This window comes from Palaemon carinicauda, chromosome 24, assembly GCF_036898095.1.
Source record: "Palaemon carinicauda isolate YSFRI2023 chromosome 24, ASM3689809v2, whole genome shotgun sequence".
In the NCBI taxonomy this organism is placed as follows: Eukaryota; Metazoa; Arthropoda; class Malacostraca; order Decapoda; family Palaemonidae; genus Palaemon; species Palaemon carinicauda.
The window spans coordinates 87,605,451-87,621,948 of NC_090748.1; the positions used below are offsets into that span (position 1 = coordinate 87,605,451).

General features: G+C 32.9%; 1 protein-coding gene across 4 annotated transcripts in view; it reads left to right on the forward strand.

Annotated features, from left to right (window-relative positions):
- The first annotated feature begins 5,557 nt into the window (after window positions 1-5,557).
- The window catches only part of LOC137618206 (tigger transposable element-derived protein 4-like), a 61,928-nt gene continuing 50,987 nt past the window's right edge, over window positions 5,558-16,498 (forward strand). The window contains exon 1 of one of the 4 annotated variants that reach the window (XM_068348315.1): window positions 5,558-5,623. The gene's annotated coding sequence lies outside the window, so the exon portion shown is untranslated. The remainder of the gene's footprint in view (window positions 5,624-16,498) is intronic. The other 3 variants (XM_068348318.1, XM_068348316.1, XM_068348317.1) reach the window with 3 other exon arrangements.

Genomic DNA, 16,498 nt, shown 5'->3' on the forward strand with positions numbered 1-16,498 from the left:
ACTATAGATTACACAGGCCTACAATTCAATAATGTAATCGCATAATATTTATGAATTAGCTAGATGTATTTTCCACATGTCAGACATGCAATGAAAATTGTTCATATACTCTTTTTGTACGTTTATCTTCCGATTTTATATATATATATATATATATATATATATATATATATATATATATATATATATATATATATATATATATATAATCTATATATATATATAATTTATATATATATAATTATACATATATATATATATATATATATATATATATATATATATATATTTATATATATATATATATATATATATATATATTTATATATTTATATATATATATATATAATATATATATATATATATTTATATATTTATATATTTATATATATATATATATATTTATATATTTTATATATATATATATATATATTTATATATATATATATATATATATATATTTATATATTTATATATTTATATATATATATATATATATTTATATATATATATATATATATATATATATATATATATATATATATATATATATATATAAGTACATATATGTGTGTGTACCCGATATGCACACGCATTCAACTCTTCCCACCCCTCCTCTTTTCCTAACTACACCCGCTGGTTCTGCAATTTGTGGGAGAGTCAAAATTCATATTCAAAATATTTATTAATATACAAAATGAGCTTGTCATCATGCTGACAAGCCCACTCAGCAGTATCTTGCACAATCTATGATAAAACTAGTTTATTTACAAATATTGTAAGAAATAATGAACAAATATCCAAACATTGATTGAACAAAAATAATGAAGAAATATCCAAACATTGATTGAACAAAAATAATGAACAGATATCCAAACATTGATTGAACAAAAATAATGAAGAAATATCCAAACATTGATTGAACAAAAATAATGAACAAATATCCAAACATTGAACAAAAATGATTAATAACGTACATCAAACATTGAAAACTTATCCAAGATTCTCTTTTAACTATATTGTTTTTATCATATAACAAACCATCTCAGATATAATATCAAAATCCTTGAATTCTTCCAAAAACATTGCAGTCCATTACTGTATATACTGCTCCTTATGCCACACTAAAAGCCAACAGAAAGGTAGATAGAATACCTAGGTTTGATCCAACTAAGCATTTAGAAGATGAGCGCAGATAAACATTTGCAATTGAATGTAGGAATCAATTTGCAGTCTTAGAGAATTTAAGGGACGAAGAACAGACAATAAATGAAGAATTGTGAGACATTAAGAACATATATCAGTCAGTTGGTAGTGAAGTTTTGGGACATGCAGTTACAATGAAGAAACTATGGATATCAAATGATACTTGGGATACTACAAAAAGGAGACAAAGACAGAAATTGATTGTTGAAAGTTTCCGAGAAAGTAATGGAAATTACAAGGTAGAGAACGGTAAGAGAACTTGCTAAGTATTCCAGTATTGATAGTGAAGTAAAAAAAAAGCCAGGAATGACTGAAGAGAATATTTAGACAGGAAAGCAGATGAGGCTGACAAGGTATGAATTCAGGGAGTGGCTATGGTGTAAGAATTTCTCACAGAATTATTAATGAAATCTCAACTGGGGCAAAGAAGAAGCATATACCCATCAACACGAGAGATGCATTTGTTATAACAACAGAAGATGAAGAGGAGCAACGTTGGATGGAACACTTTAGTGAGGTCATGAATAGGAGATCTGAAGGAAATAATTTGATTGATAAACCTGAAGCTGATGAAGACCTTGATGTGCCCATGAATTAATTCAGTGTGTTTGAAGTCGAAGCCATCATTAAAAAACTTGAGGGATGGAAAGCTCCTGGATACGATGGAATAACTACTGAGATGATACTAGCCGAAAATGAAGTGACTCCTAAAATACTTACAAGATTGTTATGTAGAATGTGGCATGAAGAGGCAAAACCTGGTGAATGGGAGTTAGGAGTGTTGTTGAAAAAAAAAAAAAAAAAACTGACGGATTGCAATAATTACAGAGGCATAACACTTACGTAAGTTGTCATGAACATATATAGTATGCTCATTCTGAAGAGACTAGAGAGAAAGTTTGATGAAAAGCTGAGAGATGAACAAGCAGGATTTCGAAAAGGTAAAAGTTGTCCAGACCAAATTTTCATTTTAAGACATGTGGTTCTGCAATGTGTAGAATATAGAAATCCACTTACAATGGCATTTGTGGACTATGAAAAAGCCTTTAATAGTGTGCACCGACCAATTTTGTGGAGACTCCTGCATTATCATAGAGTTCCTATTAAATATGTAAATTTGATTAAGTCTGTTCATGAGCATGAAAGCGCAAAGTTGATGTTAGTGGAGTCCTATCAAATGAATTTCCAGTGAACAACGGAGTACTCCAAGGGAATGTGTTGTCACCTATGTTGTTTATCCTCCTCATGGATTGTTTAATGCATAGAACAGTTGGGGATGGTGGATGAGGATTGGACTGGATTGGTAACAGGAAATTAGCTGACCTAGAGTATGGTGATGACGCTGTCCTTATTATCAGAACACCACACGACTTGCAAAGCTTGCTTCCCAGAATGCATGAAATATCAGATGAGATTGGGCTCAAGATAAATAGAAGAAAGCCAGATGATGAGAATGGAATGTGCAATGGAGATGAAATATCATTAGAAGGAAAAAGGAATCATTTAAATATTCAGGAACTAGTATGATCTCTAATATAGGATCTTCAGAATTTGAGTTTAATGAAAGATTGAAAAAAGCAAATCAGACAATGGCTAGGTTAAGTAAAATTTGGGAATCAAATTTCCCGAAATTACCTATAAAAATCAGGCTATATTTCAGTTTAGTGAGATCGGTGTTACTATATGGACATGAGTCATGGTATAGCAATGAAACAGTATCCAACGGATTTTGTAGATTTGAGAACAAAGCCCCCACAAGAATATTGAGAGTTAAATGGCAGGACAGAATTGGAAATTAAACTGTAAGATAGATTACTCGAGTGCCATATATGGATGAGATTATGTAAAGGCATATGAAGATGCTTTGGCCATGCTCTTCGCACTCCCCAAGAGAGATTAGTTCACCAAACTTTCAACTGGGCTCCACCAGGCGATAGAAGAGTTGGAAGCCCCAGACCTACATGGATGAGGACTACGAAGCGTGAAGTAGGCGAGGAAGAATAGCGAAGTATTGATTTAAAAGCTGAAGATAGAGACGACTGGCGAAATCTAACCGAGTCCATTTGCGTCAATAGGCGTAGGAGGACATGATGATATAATGACAATAAGTATGTGATTTGACATTACTATATAATTCAGAGCCTTCGTCATACTCCCAAATATATCTACAGTATACACAAACCGTAACCTCACCATGAAAGTCATATCGAGATAAAGCTCTACCATAAGTAAAACCAGTATTATTCATAACGACATCGTAGTGTATCATGCTCCTGCTGCCATTACTCATTGTCATACGAGCACCATCAAACTCCCGCTGCTTCCTTACTCTTCTTATTTCAGATTTCATTCTAGCAACGCTTAATATACAATTTTATTCTAGATCTCCTTGCTATATCCATTCTTAGCTAAACGGTCAGCAAGTTCATTATAATAAATACCGCAATGAGACGGAATTCACATGAAACTTTTCTCACACTTAAATGAATTTATTTTGTGTATATATTTTTACATCTTAAAACAAAACCATCAGTAAAAAAAAATTACAGTTTAAGGCAAACAAAGCACTTTGACTGTAAACTAAAGCATAAACACATCTTTTCTAGTGCATATTCAAATCCAGCCTAAATAGCATAAAGTTCTGCTGCCATACATGAACTCCTTTCAGCAATCCTTCTGGACAATCTTTCTTCAACACTTATGCCATAATTAAGAAAAATTCTCTTTTAACTACATCAGAACCTGCTCTATTTCCACTGACAGATCCATAACATTTTCCTTCGGATATCTAGTTAGTTTTTCAACAAATCACTGTTCTAACCCTTGGAGATGACAATCGTTTTCCAAACATCTAATTTATCTATTCATACAAGACACTCTTTTTAAGCCATGGCTCCATATCAATATTTCGCGGTACAGATACACAAAAAATTATTGCATTGTACTCAAACAACATTTAACAAAGTCTTTTGGTATTAATGTTCACCAAAAGTTTCTAGCAAATCCAGATCTGAATTCATCTGCAGCAGACTTTGGACTATTATCACCACTTCTTGTGGGAGAGAGTGGTTTCCGGATGTTACTACCTCTTGGCGTAATTCTCTCACCACGGTATGCCTACTCCCTCTCTCCCCGAGCGTGACATGAGATATATATATATATATATATATATAGAGAGAGAGAGAGAGAGAGAGAGAGAGAGAGAGACTTGTTCTTTATTATATAGGGGAGATAGCCATAAGGACACGTTTCTCCTTATATTATATATATATATATATATATACATACATACATATATATTATATATATTATATATATATTTATATATATATATATATATATAGAGAGAGAGAGAGAGAGAGAGAGAGAGAGAGAGAGCCAGACACTTGTTCCTTATTATATAGGGAGGATAGCCATAAGGACATGTTGCTCTTTATATTATGTGTATATATAAATATATATGTGTGTGTATTTATTTATATATATACATGCATATATACTTATATATATATATATATATATATATATATAATATATATATATATATATATATATAATATATATATATATATATATATATATAAACCCAAATATATGTATGTATATAAATACAGTATGTATAAATAAACAGTATATATATACATATACATATACTATATATATATATATATATATATGTGTGTGTGTGTGTGTGTGGGTGTGGGTGTGTGTATACTGTATAAATATGCTGTAGGATATACTCACTCGCGACTTTTTATACTTAGAATACCATCAATCCTGATTTGATGAGCATTCATTGTTATGATCCCATCAACGATGATGAGTTATGCGTTTACTAAAAGAGGCGTTGTCGCTAAACTTCAGATAAGCTCGAAGTTACTCCCATTTATACGATGCCCGGGGGTTAATATAAACTAACAGTAATAACTTACTACAATGCAAGTTGAAAAACAATTTTAATAGCATGATTAAGTATGGAACGCGGCATTTGCCTTTAAATACAAATATTTTTTTCCTCACAGAGAAGCCTAATCAATAAGTGACGGCAGACTTGATCGTGTCTTCTCTTATTCCCCCTTTTACTACGAGTGTGTGTGTTGTCTTGGGGGTAAAAATTGATGTCTGGAGCGTCTGCCAACTGATGTTTAGTCTACATTTTTAACATTCACTATAAGCACTCTTTTAGGTTACAATAAAAACTATTACTATGTATGGAGTAACATGATTTCATTCTTATATAATAATAACTTTATATTTCCTTCGATAGCCTGTATAATGGCAGTTTATATAAAGAACAGAAACATGGTATGATTTAGTGGCATCATATTATTAGCGCATGCGCAGTAATCTACCACACACTCGCGCCGACACCACGTAAACATGGACGCCTAAACTCCATCCTATAGCGAATTTCAAGGTAAGTTACCTTAATTGATATTAATACGCTGTGGCATGTATCGATTTTGAACGAGTTTCGTTACACGAAATATTTGGTAAGGTCTAAATCGACCTCAAAAGTGTCTAATCCCAAAAGAGCGGTCGAACAAAAGAATGGCTGGTGGTGGCCGTTATGGGGATGCGTTGGAACAACCTCGCTTGCGTTCTTCTCCCCAAATTTATCGGGTTTTTGGATGGGGACGTTCTGTGACAGCCCACTGATGGCGGTATCCACGATCTAAACGATGGTACGCTTTGTTACGCAACAGTAGAAGTTTGCCATATAGGACACTGTCGATGTAATAAAGGCTACTAAAACGGGAGCTTGCATCCCTTCGTTACAAGGACATAAGCGGCGTCCGCCTCACATGAAGCATTTTATTGCTACCCTACTCGGCGCGACTTTTCTTATGCTCCATTTACATTTTGCAAGCTATTCAACTATACCGGAAGATAATAATAATACCAGCTCTTTACGAAAATTGATTTTATAATAAAATGAAGGGTTATTTAACGGGGTCTGCAGGTAAGCATCACGCACCAACCTTACCTGGCGAGTGGACAACCTGTTGGATGATGATGATGCTGCTTTGTCCACATACTTTTTAAATAATTGCAATCTTCTCAGAATAAAGTAAAATGGATATCGCTTGAACGATCAAGGCACAGAGTAACTCGAATTCCCATGACATCTGATGGTGCTACAATTGTCCCAAACTCCACAAACCAGGTCTCACAATAGAAGAATTTCCTGTATTAATTAAGTGCTTGAATTCCTAACTCCCAGCGGGGTACCAAGACCACAACTTTTTTTTTTCTTCCAGTAACAATAGATACATATGATAGAGGGAAATTTCTTTAGTTTAATGCGGTTCCAAGGGTTTATGTATATGTTAGTTTTAAGGTATCAATATTTATAATTTACAGTGCTATTATATATTTGTATTTTAATGATAAATAATCATTGTCACCTAATTTTCAATTATATAGCCCTGTGCATAGCTACGAAGAAAAAGGGAGTGGAATTTTATGACTATTACTCTAGTAGCAATATTGTTCAGATAATATGCATGTATACATATTATGACGAACCGTGTATAAATACGGCCTGGTTATCTCGCAATACGTGTTTACGAATTTAGTATTGACATACGTAGGTACTGTATACGCGTATCATTTATTTTACTTCTACTCTTACTGTAATTTTTGTCGTCTGAAATATAATGGTAAAGATTCTTGGTGAATAATACCTAGAGAGAGAGAGAGAGAGAGAGAGAGAGAGAGAGAGAGAGAGAGAGAGTCTTGTTTTTCGCCCCTAAGAACGCACATGATTTAGAGATAACTTTAACAATACATTTGAAGTTCTCACCTGAAAGTGAATGTAATTAATGTAGATCCGAGTAAAATTTACAAGTCGAAATATTTTAATGTCTGAATAAAAATGAACGATTCTATCCTTATTTCAAAAAGGACAAATGTGCTTAATGGATACTGCATGAAATTGTTATTTTTGATGAAATTATATTATTAACTTATTTTAAATGTAACTAGTGTCATGTCGTGTGGAAGCGTTACGTATAAAGAACGTTTGATATAAATTCTTAACGACATGAATATTTTAATGACGACGATGGTATTTAAATTATTTTTTTTTTATCCTTATGTTGTTCTTTAAAGACGCAAATTATATATATTTTACTCTGTTTGCTTAAGGAGTATGGAGTGAGATTTCAAGAATAAGTTATCTTTTTTTATATGGGTTAAAATTTCTTTAATGTAGAGCTTTTTTTAATATGGGGTGTTTTATTTAATATGGAAAGAGAGCTTTTTAAATTTGGAATGAGTCAACAGGACAGGCATATGGAGGAGTTTTTAGAAAGTCGAGCGTTTTTAATTACTGAGCTTTAACGATATGGATTGAACTATTTACATTATAGAGTGAGCTTAATATGACGTAGGCGTTTTGAAATGTGAAAATATTTTTTTTCATGAGTTTGCATTTGATTGATATACAGTTAGTGTCTCATTATTGATTGAGTTTTTTTTAACTGAATTGGGGTTTTATAAATATGGAATAAGAATTTGAGAATATGCAATGTGTTTATTTTGCAATATTGCGTTGAGCTTTTGGGATTATTGGGAGAGCTTTTAATTTGTAGTTAGGTTTTTGGAATATGGAGGGAGCTTTTTGAAATATGAAGGTATTTTTATATAGGGAGTGAGCATTTTTAAATATGAAGGGATTTTTATATAGGGAGTGAGCTTTTTAAAATATGAAGGGATTTTTATATAGGGAGTGAGCTTTTTAAAATATGAAGTGATTTTTATATAGGGAGTGAGCATTTTGAAATATGAAGTGATTTTTATATAGGGAGTGAGCATTTTTAAATATGAAGGGATTTTTATATAGGGAGTGAGCTTTTTAAAATATGAAGGGATTTTTATATAGGGAGTGAGCATTTTTAAATATGAAGGGATTTTTTAATATATATATAGAGAGAGAGAGCTTTCAAGAATATGGATTGATCTTTTTGGAATATAGATTGAACTCTGGAATATGGATTGAGATTTTTGGAATATGGAGCGAACTATTTGAAGTTATTTCATTTAATATGTAGTGAGCTTTTCAAAATATGGATTGAGTTTTTCTTAAAGTTATTTTTAATATGGAGTGAGTTTTTAAAACATGGAGTGAGTTTTTTGGAATATGGAGTGAGCCTAACGGCGCCCTATTGGAGCCCGTGGGCTCATAGCATCTTGCTTTTCCAACCAGGGTTGTAGCTTGGATAGTAATAATAATAATAATAATGGTATTATTCTCGGTAACAATGTTGCCTCATGCACAAAGCGAAGGAATCGAGAACACAAAAGAGAGGGACGAGTTCCATATACGAATGAAGGGAACGAAACCGTTTATCGGAGTTTCCATTCATTATCACCTCGAAAGAGGATCCTGACCCGGTGCTCATCAAAGCGGAAGTGGGAGTAACAGCAGAGAGCATGGTTATTTGATGCTGACGTAACATAGTAATTCCCGTAAATGTTGCGTTATTTGTTTTCCCTTTGCCTTGTAACAGAAAGAGGGGACAGTCGAGTGATTTTTTTTAAAAATTATGATTAATACTGTTATTGCTTACGAGATTGGACGTACTACTTTCATATTAAGGATTTATATGTTATCTTTGGCATGGTCTCTCTCTCTCTCTCTCTCTCTCTCTCTCTCTCTCTCTCTCTCTCTAAGACGTTTTTGATGAAACAAGTATCTAATTAGAAGTCAACTGCTGTGGGTGTGACGAGAGAGAGAGAGAGAGAGAGAGAGATTCGACATGAATGTTTATTCCTCGGTCATAATGTCATTAAATGGAGAAGGTCTCTACAAGTTGATGATTCTTCAATCGGGTGAAACCATTCTTGAGCTTTTAACAAGAATAATTGTATCCTTCCCCTTCCTTACATTAGCCGAGGTATATCATTCATCCATCTTGCATATTCTGGTTGTTGTTAGCTCATTGTGTTCTTTATCATTATAAGTTTTGCTTTTTTTTTATTATTCATAAGGAAATTGTAGCGTTTCTTTCGAATTATTTGTATATATAGATTTGCACATGCAACATGTATTACAAAGATTAAATATTCAAGTGTATCCCTTATATAATAATGAGTCTCTCTCTCTCTCTCTCTCTCTCTCTCTCTCTCTCTATATATATATATATATATATATCTTTATTTTGGATCACAGCTCTCCCCGTCCCTCGGGTAGGGGGGAGAGGGCGTAGTCATACCCTGGTGAAAGGGAGGTGCGTGTGTACATATCTAAATATTTAGCCATCATTGATGACGGGTGGCGTACACTAGTTAATTAAAATGGTCTACAATGTCAGGCAATTTCAGATACATGCCGCATACCTTCCACCGTACTACCAATAAATACATCATTACAGTTTTCCAAACACTTAATACCAGCACTAATACTCTTCATGAAGTAGGATTTATATTTATCCCTGTATGTCTTTAAGAAGTACGAGTGTTTTATTCAGGGTTGCAGAAAAGACTTTTTGTTACTTATCCTATAGATAAAGGCATTATCTCTCTCTCTCTCTCTCTCTCTCTCTCTCTCTCTCTCTCTCTCTTTCTTTATTATCTTACAAGTGTGGTATGCGAGTCACAAATTCAAATTATCTTCTTTAAGAGAGAAGGGGAGAACTCTTGGAGAGAACCGAGATGATGATGGTGAGATGGATTGCGGGAATATCACTAATGGAAAGGAAAGCGAGTCAAGATAAGTTCGAATCCAAGGTGGGGAAATAAAGCTTCAATCAATGTTACTCTTTTTTTTTTTTTATAAATTAGCAATTAGATTTCAGTACTGAAATAGCATTTAAATGTATACGTAATGTCGAATTACGTGGTTTAATGATTTTGACATTTGGCAAATTATTTGATTTCTGGAAGAATTCTTGCTGCTTTAAATTATGATATAGTTTTGAATTTTGATATTCTACTTTGATTAAGAAGAATGTCATCCAATCCATGTGTATTATATACATACACACACACACACACACACACATGTATATATATATATATATATATATATGCATATATGCATACATATATACGCATATATGCATACATATATACATACATACATACACATAGATAGTTAGTGTGTGTGTGTATCAATTACGGGTTTGGATTTTTGTTTTCTTTGGCGTTACGCTGCATTTAACCCTAAAAATGTACGACTATTTTTTTTTCATACGGTGTATATTATTAGAGCATCCGTAATGTCAGTTTTGTTACAAAATCAATCAATGTATCAGTGCGCCTTTTGCAAGAGACGCGAAAATCGGCGGAAAAAAAAAAGAAAAAATTTTAATGCAAAAATCACTAATAAATTACATGTCTATCATTCACGCTCTCTCATTTCATCATTGTATCACATACACTTCGTTGATTACCTTTAACACCACTACTGGAACCAACTCTTATATTTTGGCTCTTAGCTATTCCATCCTCTCAACTCTTACGCACTATATCGTCGGGTGTAGGAGTTTGGCAAAATAGCTCTCTTTAGAATGACTTTAATCCATCAAATTTTATTTTGGTGATTTTATATTCAATTACGTATTTTTTATTTGATTTACTTGCATTTTTCTATGTATAATCTAATAATACTCTCTCTCTCTCTCTCTCTCTCTCTCTCTCTCTCTCTCTCTCTCTCTCTCTATATATATATATATATATGTATATGTGTGTATATATATGAATATATATACTGTTTTTGGGGGGGTGGCGCACGTAACGTCCGGTAAGCAATTATTTGATGCAAATCACGTTCGGGGCTCAAGCCCGTACATGAGCGAGTGTACAGATTTGGTAGGGTTTGACGGTCAGCTGACAGTAGTAGATAAGTCAGACATACATAGCTTGTGGGTCAGACCTAAACATGGTACGTTTATGGTGGGTAAAACTCTAGTTGGTAAGATTGACCGGGTACATCTGGCAACATTTTTGATCGACATCCTAGCGAAAAAGAACTTGGAAACTGAAGTGACCAAACATCTGTTTTTGTATATTGAGTAATTTTGTCAAATTATTGAGTATTTTCCCATAACGACTTGGTTTCTGTCTCCGTTGTCTGTGCTACTGTATTTATTATATTTAGGAGTTAGTAAATGCATATTGAAAGTGATAATAAAACCAAGCGTAATTTAACATTTCAAATATATTACAAAAACTAGTTAATATCATATTAAAGGTAATGATACTCAAAATACCAGAATAAAATAGCATGCAAATAAGTAAAAAGTAAACACATAATGCAAGTAATAATAATAAAAAAAACTTAAGGAATGAATCTCTCAAGTATGTTTCCGGAAATAGTCAATACAGGTGTAAGTTCAAATTAAACCCCTGGTCAAGAGTCGCCGTTTCCGGTGTAATTGAATGGTGTTAATTCGTACAGATTGGCTTTCTTGGCCTTCAGGAAACCTTAAAGTCATTAATAGCCAAGGCAGATCATATCGTAGGTTCAACCCTTTTCCGCCACCTCACTGGAGGCATTTAATAGCTTGACACGCCAACCCCCTTGTGACACGCAGGTACGAAGAGATTAGGATCTTCCACAGATAATAAAAAAAACATAAAGTCATTACCAGTAAAGACAGATCATATCTTGGTCATTTTTCTCACCTACGGTTCGGCCAACCTCTGTGAGAGAGAGAGAGAGAGAGAGAGAGAGAGAGAGAGAGAGAGAGAGAGAGAGAGAGAGAGAGAGAGAGAGAGAGAGAGATATTCCATAAAGTTTTAGAAGATTTTTTAGCGTCTTAGCTTTAATTAAATAATAAAGAAATGTCCGACTAAAATTTATTTTTTAGCCAATATTGTTTGCAATAATCATTACAGCTTATGGATTGAGACCAGATATTTATTCAAAATTAAATTTTTAAAAATTTCATCTACGATAACAACTACAGTATAAATAGCACTGTATGTTTAACTGTGTTGGGTAAGACGGCTTGGACCCAATGTTCGACCACACAGTGACGTACCTATTCACACGCCTAAAGGGCCTATAACGAGAACATACGTACAGTAAACGTAAAACCAAACGTACGTACAAAAGACTGACGTACGCCTAACTACATACGGTCTATACCCTCTCCCCCACAGAGAGAGAGAGAGAGAGAGAGAGAGAGAGAGAGAGAGAGAGAGAGAGAGAGAGAGAGAGAGAAGGGCAATTTTAACTTATGGGAGTAAACGGGCGTAAGATACATGAATATGTGACCCCAGCATTACTGCTTGCAGGGAGAATGTCCCTCCATGAAAACTTGGGTAAAATATCAGGAATTATCTCTTGGTTGGTGTTTACTATTACTAACTAAATCGCTCTGAGTAATGGGGGTTGCATGCTAATACAAAAACAAAATGGTGCAAAAGCTTGTGAATACTGCATTGGGTAGAGTGTAGCTATGCGCGTTAATATCGTTAGTATTATTTGTCCACAATAAATATGAATATGGATGAAAAATTTTGCGTATATACCAATACAATGAATGTATACCAACATGAAATTTCGTTTGTATGCCGATATATATAACCAGTTAATCGTAAAGCGAGGTGTGTGTGTATATATACATACAGTATATATATATATATATATATATATATATATATATATATATATATATATATACTGTATGTATATATATAAAATATCCTTCCGAGTAGGGATACATCAATAAGGTGAAAAGGGTTTGCATAACACTATTATTAGTTAGGGACATCCATACTAGGTTGGTTTGTTGTGAGGGATCCAACGAAAAACTCCCACCATCACCAATCTGCACTGGCCAGCGTGGTGATGAAAACTGATCAATCCCTAGACATGAATTAATTATATATATATATATATATATATATATATATATATATATATATATATATATATATATATATATAAAACCAAGTAATCCAGTCAATAAAGATTGACTGAATTAATGCCGTTAAGAGAGTTTGGGAAGCAGTTAATAAAGGTGGGCCTATGAAAGTCACATAAAATATTCGTACATGTACGTTTTGATCATTACCTATGGCTTGTTGGTAATTTAGCTGAATGGCTGTCACAGGGCATGGTCTATAAAAAAAAAATTATGATGATTGAAGGAAGTGCCATTGGAGAATAGACGGTGTGAGCATGTTCTCGTTTTAAGGAAAAGAACAGCAGGTACAGTTGGCTTCATTAATCCTGGTACACTACATAGGAAGCAAAGGATATGTCAGTACCGGAATTAATGAAGCTAACTGTACAACCTATTGAAAATGTGACTTCTATTCCGTTAATGTTGATGGATAGATCAAACGACATACAAACATGTTTTTTATCTAATTTTGAGAGGAAAGTTGACAAACGGTCTTGTTCCATTGTTATTTTGAGGCTTGGGGGGGGGGGAGACAGAATGGCATGAAAAGAAAAAGGACTTTGTCCTAGCCCCGAAGGCAGATAATGGTAGGGGACAAAGGAAACAGAGCAATAGTTTATATCTATAAGAGTTGAAGTAAATATATTAAGTGGTAGAACGATGTAAAGGTGATGTTATAATGAAATAGCTAGACAGTTTCGTGAGAGATTATTCAACGATGTCTGAGATAAAAGGTAACGTTTTTAGGATCTTTCAATGAAGTTTTGTTTGCGAAATTTTGATATGGACGAAAAAGAAAATTGTCATTTTATTACGAAAACAGAATGGTAAGAGGTACATTGATTTCAAAGGTACTATAACATTGGATGATTTGATATATGAAGCGAGTGACTCTAGATTGTAAGTCTGGGTAGCTTAACATACTACTGATGCAAAAGGTTGAATATTTCTCTGATGGGAAGCTTAAGCAACTTCGGCAATTACTCATACACGGTTTTTACATGTTTCAAAAGAAATGTGCTTACCGAGATTTACTTAATTGTACATCAAAAGTATTGTATTGCAATTCACTTGCATTTTCTCTTGAAGGGAACAGGAATATTATTGTATTAATCATTCACGTATAGTGATCCTTGCAATACTTCATTCAGAGGATAAATATTAAATACTAGGTTACAAATGGGATTTTCTTTCAAATTGTTATCAATCAAACCTGGGAAAAGAACCAGTTGGTTAAAAGGTCTTCACAATCTTCAAAGAAAATCCCCGATAATTAGATTAGATTGGATTAAAAAAATAAGTAGGCTATGTGCTGAAAGATACTGCATTTATTGGTACGAGGTATAACTCATTAGGAAATTACTTCCAAAATTTTTCTGATGAAACCAGTAGATTATGTAATTACTAGAATAATTGCATAGTTGAAGGTGTAATTACAAAGAGTAATTACTTATTACAATCTATTGCCAATAACGCGTGCTATTTCCAATGTCAATTTTAAATTTCAAACTTTTCTAAAACTATTCCATGATTTATTCGTCTGCCAATGCCGAGGAGCGTGAGCGAAAATTATTAGTATATATATATATATATATATATATATATATATATATATATATATATATATATATATATATATATATATATATATATATATATATATATATATATATATATATATATATATATCACACAAGTAGCTCTAATATTTAGGGAAGATGCTAATATATATATATATATATATATATATATATATATATATATATATATATATATATATATATATATCTCCAGACACGTAGCTCTCTAATATATATAGGGAAGATACTGGAAATCGAACCCAAAAACTATGATATATATAATGTTTATATTGGGGAAAACGATGTAGATAATGCTTTTGATGACATAAAATAGTTACTTGATCCTTAATTCAAATGTCCGGATACTTATCTTCTTTTAGAAGTCTTTAACAGGTGGGACTGCCTTTATTATTTTAAAATTTCATCTGGAAATTCGAAAAGTAAATCATGATGTGGGTGATGAAGTGGTTATGACGGGGGTATAAAGTGCTTAGATAGCATATACTATGAGATAATTTCCTTCTATTGTGAGATATATGGTCACACTGAAAAGGAATTATAGTTCAAATATGATGGATAAGTCGTTGTAAATGGCAATGGATGATGAAACGAAAGAATGTATTTAAAATTTCGTCAAATGTATCAGCTGTTTAATGTATAAAAAATGTGGAATTGATAAGTTGTGAATCTTTGTATAAGGAAATAGAGAAGCTGAAAGTATTGATCACTTAATACGAAATGATAATGGTATCAGTTAAAAAAGGGGAAACTGTGAATTAGAGTTTACAAACGTGATTTTTTTTTTTCGATAATGATCTTCGTAGCTATGGGAACTCTTGAATAAATTGCTGACAGTGCTAATTGCATTACTGTCACAAAGACCCAATAAGTAGGTCGTCATTAAATAGTGCTGTTTTCGTTTTCACAATTTGAATTGATTACATATTGTGAATTCGTAAACTTCATCTACAATGATTGAGAGAGAGAAGGGGTTGGGGTCTGCACAGCGCTACCTTTGAAGCGAATAATGGGACCAAATAAATAATACAATAAGGTTAACGACATAATTCATGAAGTATTTAAGTAAGGAAAATAATAATACCAATTCCCTAATATCGCCAGAGGGTCTGCCCCCTCTCTTTTATTCTTCTCCTGTACTTCTCTTTCTCACTATTTCCTAAATCTTTCCCATCCCGAGTACCTGCCTTTGAGCTATAAATTGGATTGTAACCAGGGGTACTCTTCCTTTCCCCATATTCCCCACTTCCCTATCCTTATTCTTATTATTATTCATGAAGTATGCTAGTTGATATATCAGTCACATATAATAGTTTTAAGGTCATGACCTCATATCTTTGCAAGAACTCTATGTATTAAAGCTAATTCGCATTTCAGTGGTAGCTTACCTTGCTATTAAATAAAAAAAAAATTCATGAAATATATGTTGAAAAAAATTGTTAGCTTAACTTGGAACTTGAACAGTTACAAGTCCACTAAAGGAGGAATGGGAGTGTTTATTGTCGTCAGTGCACCTCATGTCATCTACTGTATGCGTTACAAAAACGCCTTTGTAGCATTTCCTTCGGCCTCTGCTGTACCTACTTTTTAACCCTTTAGTTTACCTCCATTCCCCGTTAATTTCTTAATGTTTCTGTCTAAATTTCGACTGACATAATTTAAAAAATAGTAACGCTGATTCCTGAAAGCGATGGGCATACGATGCTTTCTAACATAAACATAATTGGAAAATGGAAGTTGAATTAATAAGTATTTTTATAAAAATTTTAAAGTTTGGATTATAAATTTCCCTTGATAATTATATACTTAGATATGGATAACAACTCTGACTCT